The 15,446-nt window shown below is 42.2% G+C and overlaps 1 pseudogene; it reads left to right on the top strand.

The window, feature by feature from the left end:
• LOC133755205 (protein-L-isoaspartate O-methyltransferase domain-containing protein 1-like) overlaps nucleotides 1-9,602 on the top strand; it is a 102,533-nt pseudogene extending 92,931 nt beyond the window's left edge.
• Nucleotides 9,603-15,446: the final 5,844 nt, after the last annotated feature.

Raw genomic sequence — 15,446 nt, 5'->3', positions numbered from 1 at the left:
CATAGATATTATACATTTTATCACAATTTAAAATTAAAAATAAATAATTTGAAAACAACCCCATATTTGCACAACCAAATACATAGAGATCACAGCAGAATAAAAATGAAATATAAAACAGATTACAATAGAAAAATAGTTTGAAAATAAGGACACATAATATTTGGAATTTAAATGATTTTTTCTCAAAAGATTTTTGAATGATAATAAGAGAATATTTGGAAAATATCAAATATACTGAATGTACTAGAAGAAACCCCAGCAAGAAAGGTGAGCATGCAAAATTCAATGAAATATGTTTTAAGAACAAACAAATTAAATGAAATAAAACTATTTACAAAAGCATTAAAAATATAAACTACTTGGGAACAAATAACAAATATTATGTAATACCCCATGCTATGAAAAACAAAATATTCATGGTAGTATATAAAGAAGATCCAAATGAAGAGGAAAGTCATAATACCTGCATTGACTATAAAACTCAATGTCGGTGTGGTCATTGTCATGCAGTGGGTTAAGTTGCCATTTGGGGTGCTAATGTTCCATATTAGTCTACTTCTGATCAAATCCCACCTCCACATCTGATATAACTCTCTACTACTGTGTCTGGGGGACAGAAATGATATACTGAGTGCTTGGGCCCCTGCCACTCATGTGGCAGACTTAGATAGATTATTGTGTTTTTGAGTTTTGATTTGTTTTTATCTTTGTTTTGTTTTTGGCTTCACATAGCTCTGTCTATTACAAGTATTTGGAGATTAAAATTACAGATAGAAGATTCATTTCTATTTTTCCCTCTGTCACCCTGACTTTCAGACAAATAAAGCTAAGAAAATTCAGTAATTCAAGACATGAATTTCCCCAAATTTATTTTAAAATATGAAGAAATGCCATTACAATTCCAACAACTCTGTGTGTGTGTGTCCTCATGAAAAATCACCTTCTAATTGAAAAACATACTTTAAAATGAAAAGGACATAAAAGAGTAAAGCTAATTTTAAGAAAGATCAAATATTGTGATTTTCAACTACCTCATACCAAGAGTTAAAATGGGAGAATGACATTTTGGCATAGTGCATAAAGCTGCTGCCTGTGGTGCTGACATCCCATAAGGGTGCCAGTTCATGTTCTGGCTACTCCACTTCCAATCCAGCTCTCTGCTAATGCACTTAGGATAGCTGTGGAATATGGCCCAAGTGCTTGGGCCTCTGCATCCACATGAGAGACCCAGAAGAACCTCCTGACCCCTGGCTTCAGCCTGGCCCAGCCCTGGCTGTTGTGGCCATTTGGGGAGTAAATCAGCATGTGGAAGATGTGTCTCTCTCTCTCTCTCTCTCTCTCTCTCTCTCTCTCTCTCTCTCCTGTGTGTTTGTGGAGGGTGTCTCCTTCTCTCTCTGGAACTCTGTTTTTCAAATATATGATTACTAGAGTCCAAAAACTGACCTGATTTCATTTGATGATATTTAACTAATGCACTCATGTAATCAAAGTGTTAAAGGTTAGTTAAAGCTTCAGTGACCCAGCTCCAGCCTTTGCGGCCATTTGGGGAATGAGCCAGCAGATGCAAGATTTCTTTGTCTCTGCCTCTGTCTCTGCTTCTCTGTAATTCTGCCTTCCAAAAAAATAAATAAACCTTTTTTTTTTGACAGGCAGAGTGGATAGTGAGAGATAGACAGAGAGAAAGGTCTTCCTTTTTGCCACTGGTTCACCCTCCAATGGCTGCCGCAGTAGGTGCGCTGCGGCCGGCGCACCGTGCTGATCCGATGGCAGGAGCCAGGTGCTTCTCCTGGTCTCCCATGGGGTGCAGGGCCCAAGGACTTGGGCCATCCTCCACTGCACTCCCTGGCCACAGCAGAGAGCTGGCCTGGAAGAGGGGCAACCGGGACAGGATCGGTGCCCCAACTGGGACTAGAACCTGGTGTGTCGGCGCCGCAAGACGGAGGATTAGCCTAGTGAGCCATGGCGCCAGCCAATAAATCTTTTTAAAAAGAGAGGAATGGAGAGGGAGATACAGTGACAGAAGAACATCTTCCCTATGCTGCTTCATTCCCCAAATGCTTGTAACAGCCTCACAGTGCCTAATTAAAAATCATAGCCCTGGTCTCATTCCAAGCTCCTGTATGGATAGTAGGATCCAAAGTGCAGCCAAAAGTTGCAAGCAGGCATTTGGATATGAATGTAAGTATCCCAAGCAGCATCTTACTTGCTACATGACATGCCCACAGCCAAGCCAAACTTTTTTAAATCGGACATATGAAGAACTCTAATAATTCAATAATAATAAAACAGTAAGTCCTAGGATACATGAAAAATACTTCAAAAGATGTTTTAAAGGAGCTTTGCGTATGCCTACTAGTGTCAAGAAAAGAAACTCAACATAAGTCCTATTAATGGAAGTTTAAATTAAAACACTTTCACATATCACTAAATAGCAGCAGACTGACTAAATTTAAGAACACTGAGGATACCAAACATTGGTGAGGATGTGGAATCACTGAAACTTTCATATATTGCTGTTCAGAATATAAATGGAACATTTGGTGGCTTGACAAATTTACACAATTAAAACACGTATTACATGAGTTATCAACTGCACTTCTATGTATTTTCCCAAGACAAAAGAAAAAACACACACACACACACCAATATTTTTACAAGAATTTCACCGAAGATCTATTCATAAGGGTCATTAATTAGGGATTAAAATTTTGTATCACCTAGAGTAAATTTATAGAACCACAGATATTCTCATCATTGAAAAATGTTAAAAACACCATCCTGGAGAAAATGTGGTAAGGTGGTTGTCTTAGATAAGGGCTATTTGAGGGAGTGAATCCAAAGGGAGCTTTCTGGAATGATGGAATTATTAGAAATCTCAAGTGTGCTGGTTACACTAATATTTATATTTATTAAAACTCACCCAACATTGTACTTGTAAGGGATACATTTCATTATCATAAATTATATTTACACAAGTGCTAAAAATAAGGCATAAGCTAACTGGTGCATAAATTTGGTATTTTTGGAAAACTATAGAGATATACACTTGTCACCTAACGCAGGAGCAAAAGTCCCCCAAATTGAAAATGTTTTCATGAGGAATTAGCTCCCTCACAGATTTCTGTGTGGAATTCAAATTGTCACAGCTTCTGTGGAAGTGAACATGAAGATTTTTAGGAAACTCTCTGTTCATTATGTTTTGATGCAATGATCCCACATACAGAAAATCTGTCCCATAATTATTTAAATTGACAAAAATAAGGATGATTTCTCTCTCCATCTCTCCCTCTGTGTCACACTGTCTTTCAAGTAAATAAATAAACCAATAAAATTTTAAAAAGAAAATGGAAAAGGAATGTAGCAAAACTGCATATCATGTGTTAATGTGATATATATAAATAAAATTATAGTCACATGAAGGAGAGAATATGTATAGGGACAAAACCAGATAAAAACATTATTTTGGTTTTTCTATGCCAAAATTCTATGGCTTTTTTACATGTCAAATTTCAAATTTCAATGACCTTTATGTCCCTTGCATTTCCAAATATTTTAAATTAATATGAGAGAGAGAGAATAAGTCTTCCATCTGCTGATCCAATTCTGAAGTGCTCACAACACTTGGGGCGAGGTAGACTGAAGCCAGGAATCTAGAATTGAATTTAGGTTTCCCATGTGGATGCAGGGACCACATACCTGCTGCCTCCCAGGGTATGCACTGGTCAAAAGTAGAGTTGGAAATAGAGCCTGGACTCAAACCCAGCTACTCTGATATAGAATGTAGTCAACCCAAGTAGTGGTGGGAAGTAACATTGTGGCAGGGATGGCAGGGTCAGTGCCAGGATGTCCAATGTGGCAAGGACAGGTGGTGAGGAAGGCTGTGACAGGATTTCAGGTGGCAGCAGGGACATCATAGATACCAAAGAGGAAGATTTGCCTGGAATATAACTCTCATTCAAACTCCACATGCTGTAATCAGGGAGGGCCCATGGTCTGGCCTTCTGGTTTGGTGTTGCTCTTATTGGCTCCATAAAGACCATGTGGCTATGCCTGGGCATGACAGATCCCCTGTCACACTGTTACCAGATCTGGTACCTGCTCCAATCACCACCATTTGCCAAGGCTAGAGGAATGCTTTCAGGAACATATCAGCTTTGTGAACTTAGAACTTTCTATACCATATGGATAGCAGTTGCTGCCCATGTCCTGGACCTCAGCACATGTCATTGTCATATTTTACATAAGATCACATCAGGGGAACCATCATCCTGACCTTGATTTGACATCTGCAGTCACAGTCCTGTTGGCCTGACAACTGCACCTGGGTGGGATGGGAGGAGAGGAGCAGCTGCTAATGAGCCCAGCTGGCTGGAAACTCCATTTCAACTACCACACCTTGGTTACCATGGGTTTGGCAAGCTGCTTTTTAGTAAATTATATATTTTTGGAAATGAACCAGTGTCAGTTGACAGACTTCCTGAAAAAAACCAGCCAGGTGGGCTCAGCCAGCAACCCCTTCTCTCCTTAGACTCAGAGGCTCAGTGGTGAGGGGTAGCCCTGATGAGTAGCCAGGGAAGATTGAAGGCAAGCCCTGGGAGGCCCTCTCAACCAGACTTTCCTTCACATTTGAATGTACAACCCATCCCACCTGTCAGAAGGCCTCCACCCTTAGGCCTTGCTTTCTGCTGTTATGCTGTCTCTCAGGCCTGCAGGTTCCTCTCCCACCGCACACTAAGAGCTGGAACAGGTGGCCTGGAGGGAAGGACAGGCACCATGGGCCACTTGGGGTAGACACAGAAACATCAATATCTGCCATAGAAGGTGTCCCATCCTCTTCACTCACAGCTAATGTTAAGCCCATTTCCCTCCATATACATGGCTTTCTACAGTCCCTACTGCCACGACAGCATTTTGCTCCCTCCCATCCATGGAAGGTGCCAGGCAGAGACCTCATACTCCAAGTACAGGAAAAATAGAGGAAATATATGTTTTGAACAATAAATATGGTATCTAGAATGTAACACTGCATGACATTTAAAAATGTTACAAAAGCACTTTTATAGAATTATAATCAATATATATCAGTTGGACACAGTAACACAATGGAAACCAGTAACTTTATTACTGCTATTGATTCTGAAACAGACAATAAAGATAGACTCATTTATTTGATGGGAGGAATGTCTCTGAAAGAGTGGAAATTGAAATGATACCATACACTGCCTTTAAGGGTGAATGCACACTTAACTGAACAACAAGGAAGATTGTTTTTCACTAGGTTGATGTCTCAAATTAAAATGTCTAACTCATTAAAGTTAGAGCATCTTATCAACCCCATCACACCACACTCCTTGTCAACCTCCCAAATTCACCATCTCTGTATATTAGGAAAATGATTTTTTTTTGACAGGCAGAGTGGACAGTGAGAGAGAGACAAAGAGAAAGGTCTTCCTTTGCCGTTGGTTCACCCCCCAATGGCCGCCGCAGCCAGCACACTGCGGCCAGCGCACCATGCTGATCCGAAGCCAGGAGCCAGGTGCTTCTCCTGGTCTCCCATGGGGTACAGGGCCCAAGGACTTGGGCCATCCTCCACTGCACTCCTGGGCCATAGCAGAGAGCTGGACTGGAAGAGGGGCAACCGGGACAGAATCTGGCGCCCCAACCGGGACTAGAACCCGGTGTGCCAGCGCCGCTAGGCGGAGGATTAGCCTGTTGAGCCATGGTACCGGCCAGGAAAATGATTTTTACCTAAAAATATGCACACTATAGGATAATCATTTTTATTTTCAATATTTATTTTGATCTTCTGCTTTGTTTCAGTTTGTCTGTTTTTGAATAATTTATTTTCCATCCATAATCAGATTTTTAGGCCCTATGCTTTTAATGTTAATTTTCCATGTAATACCTTCAAATGTATTAAAATTGTATTGTTATTTTTCAATTCATTTTTGCCTTTTTAATTTTATTTTTGAATAAAGAACAAAGAGCTAACTTTGAACATTTTGCTATATTTTTTCATGTGTATCAAGAAGACTTGCATAAAATCTGTTTAGCTTATCTTGCTTAATAGCTGCTACTGTAATTCACAATACATGAGCAAAAATATCTGTTGTGATGTATTTTCTTGGTAACTAAGATGAAAGTGGAAGTCATTGAGATAATTTTGTTGGAATGTTGATTATAAAGGAGGAAGTTTTACCTGCAAAATCATTTTCTTTATCCCTTCCTAGAACACAGTGTGTTGGTCATATGTGTAGCCATGAGATAAGAGTATGGAGACTATAAGCCACATGGTCATGATCATGTTAATGTTACACTCTCAGACTACTGTATTATCCCCAGATCATATAATTTGGGGAGCTTGTTAGAAAAATACAAATGATTTAGAAAAGCCCATGAGTTCAATTATCTATTATACTCAATCAGGTTTATTCTTAACTGAATGGAAACAATATTTTGTTTAGTTATTTATTTATAATCATTATCAATCACCCTCCTTATCTCTTACCCAGGTTGTCCATTATGGTAATTTAGTCTCCCACAAATGATGTATGAAGCCCCTCTGGTATTAGGGAAAAGACTTCCCAGTGTCTGTCCCCCTCAGCTTCAACACAATCCTAGCATTACTTCAGGAGCATAACTGTGAAAGATTTACCAAATCATATAGATATATTGTACACTATACTATTTTTAGAGTCTAAAACAATGCTTGTTGTTCCTCTTTTCTATTAAAAGAGACACCTGGGGAAGCAGGACACACAGCAGACTCATAGAATGGCAAATGCCCAAAACAGCACTCCTGCCTCAGAATCAACCCTTGGGACATTCAGATCTGGCTAAAAGGTCCATGAGAGTCTCATAGGCATGGGAAGCCATGACACCATAGCAAAAAACAATCTAAATGAAAGACCCTGGTGAACAAGACCCCAGCAGAAGAAACAGGCCATCAAGGAGAGAGGCGCCTTTCTCTGAAGGGAGGAAGGAACCTCCACTGTGACATGGCCTTGACTAAACAAGTTCAGAGTCGGTGAACTCAAGGGACTTCCATAGCCTAGACAGCTCATAGCAAGAGTCTCGGGTGATTGCTGACATCACAAATAAGAGTGCCAATTGTTAAATCAACAATGGGAGTCACTGGGTACATCCTCCCCACGTAGGATCTCTGTCCTTAATGTGTTTTACTATGAAACTTTAAAACACTACTAATCGAACAATACCCTATACCTTGTGCGGTTGTGTGAATGCAGCCTGTTGAAATCCTTGCTTAGTATATACTAAGTTGATCTTCAGTATATGAAGGTAATTGAAAATGAAACTCGATAAAGGGCGGGATGGGAGAGGGAGAGGGGAGGGCCATGGGAGGGAGGGAGGTTGGGGGAGAAGCCACAACAACACAACAACTGCACTTTGTAAATCCACATTTATGAAATAAAAAATTTTAAAAAAGAGACAGCTGATTATAATTAATTTAATCAAAACAGCAGTATTATTTTTACTTCAATATGACTTCATTATTGTAGTTTTTTCCTACAATAAGCAAACGTGTAGAGAAAGCAATTTTCAAGACATTTCTTAAAATTTTCCCTTTAAATTAATAAATAGATGGCAGTCAGAAAGCTAGAGAAATTAAGAAAAGGTATTATAATTTAAATAAATACCTATTGGGGACATACTAATACTTGCCTGTTAATTATACACATTCAATTCTTGCTAGTAATGCCTGGCTCATTTTGTTATCACTTATTTTTATCCACAAAATAATTGTAATCATAGCACATCAGGTTAATCTGACACTTAGAGTGTACACAGCAATCCACCTTCCTGATAATTCACTTGTGAGGAAGCAGATAGTGGCTCAACTAGATGGGTTCCTCCCACAGACACAGGAGACCTGGATTGAGTTTCTGCCTCCTGGCTTTGGCCTGGCCAAGCTGAAGCTATTTAGGGCACTTGGGAATGGAACTAAACAGAAGATTCATTCTCTTCTCTCTCTGTTCCCCTCTCTCTCCCTCTCTCCCTCTCTCCCTCTCTCTCCCTCTCTCCCCCTCTCTCCCTCTCTCCCTCTCCCCCTCTCCTTCTCTCCCTCCCTCCATCTCTACAATTCTACCCTTTCAAAAAAAATAAATGATTTTTTTTGACAGGCAGAGTTAGACAGTGAGAGAGAGAGACAGAGAGAAAGGTCTTCCTTCTGTTGGTTCACCCCCAAATGGCTGCTATGGCCGGCATACTGCAGCGATCCAAAGCCAGGAGTCAGGTGCTTCCTCCTGGTCTCCCATGCGGGTGCAGGGCCCAAGCACTTGGGTCATACTCCACTGCCTTCCTGGGCCACAGCAGAGAGCTAGACTGGAAGAGGAGCAACCGGGACAGAATCCAGCCCCCAACCAGGACTAGAACCCAGGGTCTGGCACCGCAGGCAGAGTATTAGCCTAGTGAGCCATAGCACTGGCATGAATACTTTTTTGAAAAGATTTATTTTATTTGAAATGCAGAGGCAAGAAAGAGAGGTCTTCCATCTGCTGGTTCATTCCCCAAATGGCTGCAGCTGCTGCAGCTGCGCCAATCCAAAGCCAGGAGTCAGGAGCTTCTTCCATGTCTCCTGCACTAGTGCAGGGGCCCAAGCATTTGAGCAATCTTTGACTGCTTTCCCAGGCCACAGCCGACAGCTGGATCAGAAGTGGACCAGCCAGGACATGAACTGGAGTCCATATGGGAAGCCAGCACTGCAGGCAGCAGCTTTATCTGCTATGCCAAATGCCAGCCCCAGTGAACACAATTTTAAAATAATACATTTTTAAAAGTTGGCGGTATTGTGGCAGCAGCTGGCTTCCAGGAAGCTCACCAATTATTAAGAGCCTGGCCCTGCACATTGCTACAGTGAGCTGGGCTGAACTGCTTGCCACAGGTCCTTTTAGAGTAAATCATGGGATTGAGCTTCATTCAGATGTAGTAGAATACACCAAGGAAAAACTGGACAGCTTTGTCAAAAATAATAGCTTTGATAAATTTGAGTTCTGTGAACCTGCATTTGTAGTTGGTAATCACCTCTAGAAATGTCTTACAGTTATCAGTATGATCGAATTTATTGTGGTGCTAGGGTCCAAAAAGGCCATGAAAACTATGTGAAAATTTTACTGAATGTGGGAGGCATGCTAGTCATGCCTATAGAAGATCAGTTAACACAGATTATGTGACCAGGACAAAACACTTGGGAAAGTAAAAATATCCTTGCTGTTTCATTTGCTCCACTTGTGCAGCCAAGTAAGAATGGTTATGGCAAGCCTGCTTCTGTGGGACTCCCCCCTGTGCTGTCAGGAACCTGCAGGACTTGGCTTGTATTTATATTCACAGCCCACTTAGAAATTTCATAAACAATGAAATGCAGGCTAAAAAGGTTCCACCCAAAAGGAAAAGAAAGAGAGTGAAACAGAATTAACAGGCACGTCCTTGTAGGTAATCAGCTTATGCCTCAGCCTCTTAGTGAGGAGGATGAGAAAATGGAAGATCCCAAAGAAGAGGAGAAAGATCACAGTGAAGCTATGAAGCCAGAAGAGCTGCCTCAGAATTCATGGAGAAAGAAAATCATCAGCTGCCCTCCCTGAGTCTTTAAAAGCTTAATTGGCTGGCACCGCGGCTCAGTAGGCTAATCCTCTGCCTGTGGTGCTGGCACACCGGATTCTAGTTGGGGCACAGGATTCTGTCCCGGTTGCTCCTCTTTCAGTCCAGCTGTAGCCCAGGAGTGCAGTGGAGGATGGCCCAAGTGTTAAGGAGACCAGGAGGAAGCACCTGGCTCCTGGTTTCGGATTGCTGCAGCCCGCCAGCCGTGGCAACCATTTAGGGAGTGAACCAATGGAAGGAAGACTTTTCTCTCTGTCTCTCTCACTGTCTATAACTCTACCTGTCAAATAAATTTTAAAATATTTCTTAAAAAGAAAAAAAAAAGGGCCGGCACCATGGCTCACAAGGCTAATCTTCCCCCTGTGGCACCGGCACCCCAGATTCTAGTCCTGGTTGGGGTACCGGACTCTGTCCCGGTTGCTCCTCTTCCAGTCCAGCTCTCTGCTGTGGCCTGGGAGTGCAGTGGAGGATGGCCCAAGTGCTTGGGCCCTGCACCCGCATGGGAGACCAGGAGAAGCACCTGGCTCCTGGCTTTGGATCAGTGCAGTGCTTTGAACTACAGCGGCCATTGGGGGGTGAACCAATGGAAATGGAAGACCTTTATCTCTCTCTCTCTCTCTCACTGTCCACTCTGCCTGTCAAAAAAAAAAAAAGCTTGATTGACATGTTTTACAGGCAAAAAACAGATTGAGAATAAAAAATGCCTACTGATAATTCCTGTAGACTTGAGCATGCAGCATTTGTTAGGAGTTAAAATAACTATTTCTTTCATCAGAGTGAATTTTAGGGAGGAAAAAGTATAACTTGTTTCTGTTAGTAACAAAAATAATGTACTGAGACATTAAAAAGAATCCCTTTTATAAAATCTATTTTTTTTAAACCTTGGGAAAATGCTGCTGTATAAGAGTCACCCACAATGCTGGAGCTCTTAAACCAAATACTTTTTAAAATTTTATTTATTTTTTTTATTTTTGACAGGCAGAGTGGACAGTGAGAGAGAGAGAGACAGTGAGAGAAAGGTCTTCCTTTTGCCGTTGGTTCACCCTCCAATGGCCACCGCGGCCGGCGCGCTGCGCTGGTCTGATGGCAGGAGCCAGGTGCTCATCCTGGTCTCCCATGGGGTGCAGGGCCCAAGTACTTGGGCCATCCTCCACTGCACTCCCTGGCCACAGCAGAGAGCTGGCCTGGAAGAAGAGCAACCGGGACAGAATCCGGCTCCCCGAGTGGGACTAGAACCTGGTGTGCCAGCACCGCTAGGTGGAGGATTAGCCTATTGAGCCATGGCGCCGGCCAAACCAAATACTTTTTACACTGAACTATAGAAAAATGATCCTTAATAGACCTTGAAAATCGCCAGAGTCAAGATAACCTCACTAACTTTAAATATTGAAAATATAAAGGAGCAATAAAAACTGAGGGTTGTATTAAGTGTATACTTTTTTTTTTAACAGATAGAGTTAAAGATCTTCCTTCCGTTGGTTCACTCCTCAAATGGCTGCCACAGCCGGAACTACACCGATCTGAAGCCAGGATCCAGGTGCTTCCTCCTGGTCTCCTACACACTTGGGCCATCCTCCACTGCCTTCCCAGGCCACAGCAGAGAGCTGGACTGGAAGAGGAACAACCGGTACTAGAACCTGGCACCCATATGGAATGCCAGTGCCGCAGGCAGAGGATTATCCTACTGAGCCATGGCACCGGCCCCAAGTATATACTTTCTAATATTCACTTGCTGTGCTCTTAAAAACCTCTGAGAAAGCAGATATCCCCACCCATCCACACCCCCCCCCCACACACACAGGTCTTTTGGCAACAGATTAAAAAGCAAAAGTTGCAGGGCTATAAAATTTCATGAAATGTGTTTTTTAAAAGACAAATTACTTCATATGTTGCATTATTATTGCACTCATATATTGCCTGGAATATATTTACAGCAACTCAGAAATAGTAATTGCAACAAAAGTAAGATAAATAGTTCTACAGAGCATTTGATTTCCTTATAAGATAAGTTTTCATACAGAAAATAAAATAACTGCAATTCAAATCAGATTTATATGCTTAAGAAACAGGCAAAGAACTTGAACAGATGTTTTTCACATGAGGAAATTCAAATGGTCAGCACATGAAAAAATACTCAGGATCACTTGCCATCAGGAAAATGCAAATAAATACCAAAATGAGGTTTCACCTCACCCCACACAGAAATCAATAAAAAAATTAATGCTGATGAGGATGTGTGGAAAAGGGTACCCTAACCACTATTGTTGGGGTTGTAAACTAGTACAGACGTTGTGGAAGACAGATGTCCATCAACCAATGACTGGATATAGGAAATGTGATACACACACACTATGGAATACTATTCAGCTGGAAAAAAGAAATCCTGTATTTTGCAATAAAATGGATGCAACTGAAAACCATTATATTTAGTGATATATGCCAGTCTCAGAAAGACAAATACCATATTATTTCCCTGATCTATGGTAACTAATAGTATACACAAAAAGTTTTTATATGAGCAAAAATGACATTTTGATATTCAATATTTGTTTACAGCCTTGTCTCTGCTTTTGAGGAACAGTGCTATTTCCTGCTTACTCTTTGTTGAATTCTTTACTTAGTTTAGGGTTAATCTTATGAGTGTAATAGATTATGAAAATGGATTATGAAAATTATAGCATAAGGAAGGAGGAGGAAGGGTGACAGCATGGGTAGGAAGTATCCCTGCATGCCCAAATTTGTTATATGAATTCTGTTTACCTTAAAAAATAAATTAAAAGGGACTGGCACTGTGGTGCAGTAGGTTAATTCTCCACCTGTAGTGCTGGCATCCCATATGGATGGCAGTTCTAGTCCCAGTTGCTCCTCTTCCAATCCAGCTCTCTGCTATGTCCTGGGAAAGCAGCAAATGGTCCAAGTGCTTATGCCCCTGTACCTGTGTGAGAGACCAGGAAGAAGCTCCTGGTTCCTGGCTTCTGATCAGCCCAGCTCCTGCCATTGAATTAACCGGTGGATGGAAGACCTCTCTCTGTGTCTCTCCCTCGCACTGTCTGTAACTCTACCTGTTAAGTAAATAAATAAAATCTATAAAAATTAATTAGTTAAAATGGAAAAAAGAAAAAAGTATGTGAAACCAAATCAGATTACTCTGCTGGAATTTCATCAATGACTGTTAACTTCCCATTAGAGTTGTGGTTGTGCTGCTCATTCTAACACTTAGGAATGATCTTTCTTCCTAATGTTCCTCTATTAACTGGACACCTAGACTTTAGTAACCAGAGGTAATTAGGAAGAAAATCTCATGAGCACATTGTGTGGGATTAAACAGAAACTTTAATTTTGGTTCTAAAGAGCAAAAGGCTAGTATATGCCAAGGTAATCTGATGTAAAGATGAAGAAAATGATCATAATGGGCAGAGTACACAGAAACTTCTCAAACAATCTGGAATTATGTCAGTGTGTTACATTTTGGTGAGGATCAAACATGTAGTTAAAAAAGAGACCAAAGAGTAAGAAGAGTTACTGACTTTGTAAAACAAAGACAGTGATCTTGTGATGAAGAAATTAATGTTTTAAACAATTCAACCATAATTCCAAGTTCTGATATTTGCATTTTAGATATGAAAATGAGGCTGACTATATATATATATATATATATATATATATATATATATATATATATGTATAGGCACACACATACATACACACACACACATATATATATATATATATATTTAAAGATTTATTTGTTTTGAAAGTTAGAGAGTGAGGGAGAGACAAAGCGGTAGTTCTTCCATTTGCTGGTTAACTCCCTAGATAGACACTATGGCCAGCACTAGGCCAGGCTGAAGTCAAGAGCTAAGAGCTTCATCTAGGTCTCCCACATGGGTGGGTCATGGCCAAATCAGCCATCTTCTGTTGCTTTTCCCAGGTCAGTAACAGGGAGCTGTATTGGAAGCATAATAGCTGGGACATGAACCAGTGCCCATATGAGATTCTGGCATTTCAGGTAGTAGCTTTATCCACTATGTCACAATGACAGCTCCACAAAAATATTTTTAAGTTTTTAACATCATAAGAATTTTTATTTGAAAATAACATATTCTCATATAAATCACATTATGTGCCTATGCCCTATATTCTTGACCTTAAATTCCAAACAGGATCAAATCTAGTTAAGGTAAGAAAGTAGACCATGGAATTATTGGGATGACCTCGATGGGGATTCCCTTATGCCACTAATCCCTGACACTCTGAATCTTCCCTGAAATCAGCGATCACAATGAAGTGACTGGCATAGCCCGCCACGATCTTTCCCTGAGTCAGGCAGCCTCTCTGGGTGTTGATCCAGGTCACTGAGGGTTAAACCATACAGCAGCATGTCCCTGGGAGACAAATCTTGTCCCTTCTGCAGGGTTTGAGCAAATATACCGGTGACAAGAAGAAAAGTGAGGAGAGTGAAACACCTCAGATATGCTTTTGTCTCCACAGCTGAGAGTGAAACAGGAGCAACTAAATCTTGTCTGTATTCCCACTTCCTCCCAGGCTGCGGGGCCAGGACCCACCAGCAGAGAGTGCTGAAGGCTTATTTCATGTCTCTTACTTCTTGTTATCATTGAAGGTGCCAGAAGTTATTTATCCTTAACTATCCCCTCTTACTGGGTCTAATGTGTTTAACCGATTATTGTTCATTCAAAATGCACACTAATAGAAAACAATCAATAATATAATATTATACATTTGCTAATGATCTAAAAAAGGCTACCAATGACAAGGACAACAAATAATCATTGGTTTAACTTACAGTGATTTTTTTTTTGTAAGACTTCTAATTAGAAGTTACAAACACTTTATCTTCAAGCTCCCCTTCAGACAATGTGGCTGTTGGGCCAGGAAGAACTGGTGGGGCAAGAAGCTGGGGAGCGACTGAAAGAGCGAATATGGAGAGGCCCAAAAGGAGAAAGTGGAGAAGCAGAAGGGGAGCCCGACCCAGCCGAACAATCTCCTCGGAGAAGAAAAAATGGCTACGCTAGAGGGGCTGGAATAGGGAATGGTGGCATCTGAGGAGGACACAGTCACTGCCGGTGAGGGCGCCCCTCACTCCCCCAGGCTCCGGGTGGTGAGGAGAGTGGCCCGGCCCACTGTGCAGCACCCAGCACTGCCATGGCCGCCCCCATAGCACAAAAAAAAGGCGCGGGTTCAGCCTCTACCTGGGCTCCGTGTCAGGCTCGCCCACTGTCTTCTACTTGGCGCCAAAGCGGCCTTCAGACAGGGTCCATGACTGGGAAGCAGCAAGCAGCGAGGACCCGCTCTTGTAGTAGGCAGGTGCAGGGAAGATACTGGAGAGGAGGGCGGCCCCGGAGTGCCGCCGTAGTCACAGGGACGGAGGCCTGTTAACTGTCAGCGTCTCTGACCCTGGTGCCATCGCTGCCCCTGTAACAGGGAAGAGGCCAACGTTCCTCTTCCCGGCTCAGTGTCGCCCCGGAGAAGGGCGGGTGAGCACACCATTGGCTCATGGGAGTGACTTGGTCCATCTGGGCCCCTGAGTGTGGGCCAGGGTTCGGACGGTGTGGCCCCTGGTACGCCTGGGCTGGAAGTGATGCAACCCGAGGCCTCGGAGCGTCATAAAGCCTAGCAGACACTGTGGCTGTGATCCAAGCTCTGAGCCGAGGGCAGCGAGGAGGGACTGCTGGGCGCCAGGGGCCTCTACTGGGCCTCCCGTCGCATGGATTTCTCAAGCGCTAAGGAAGCCTTGAGAAAAGAAGCGGGGACCCTCGCCCACGTGCTGATTTGTGCAGCCTTGCCACAGAACAGAACGCCTGAGATCG

This window comes from Lepus europaeus, unplaced genomic scaffold (genome assembly GCF_033115175.1).
Source record: "Lepus europaeus isolate LE1 unplaced genomic scaffold, mLepTim1.pri SCAFFOLD_3_1, whole genome shotgun sequence".
NCBI classification, from domain to species: Eukaryota; Metazoa; Chordata; class Mammalia; order Lagomorpha; family Leporidae; genus Lepus; species Lepus europaeus.
Note: the sequence above shows the minus strand (reverse complement) of the source record. Positions and strands in the feature narration are given on the sequence as shown.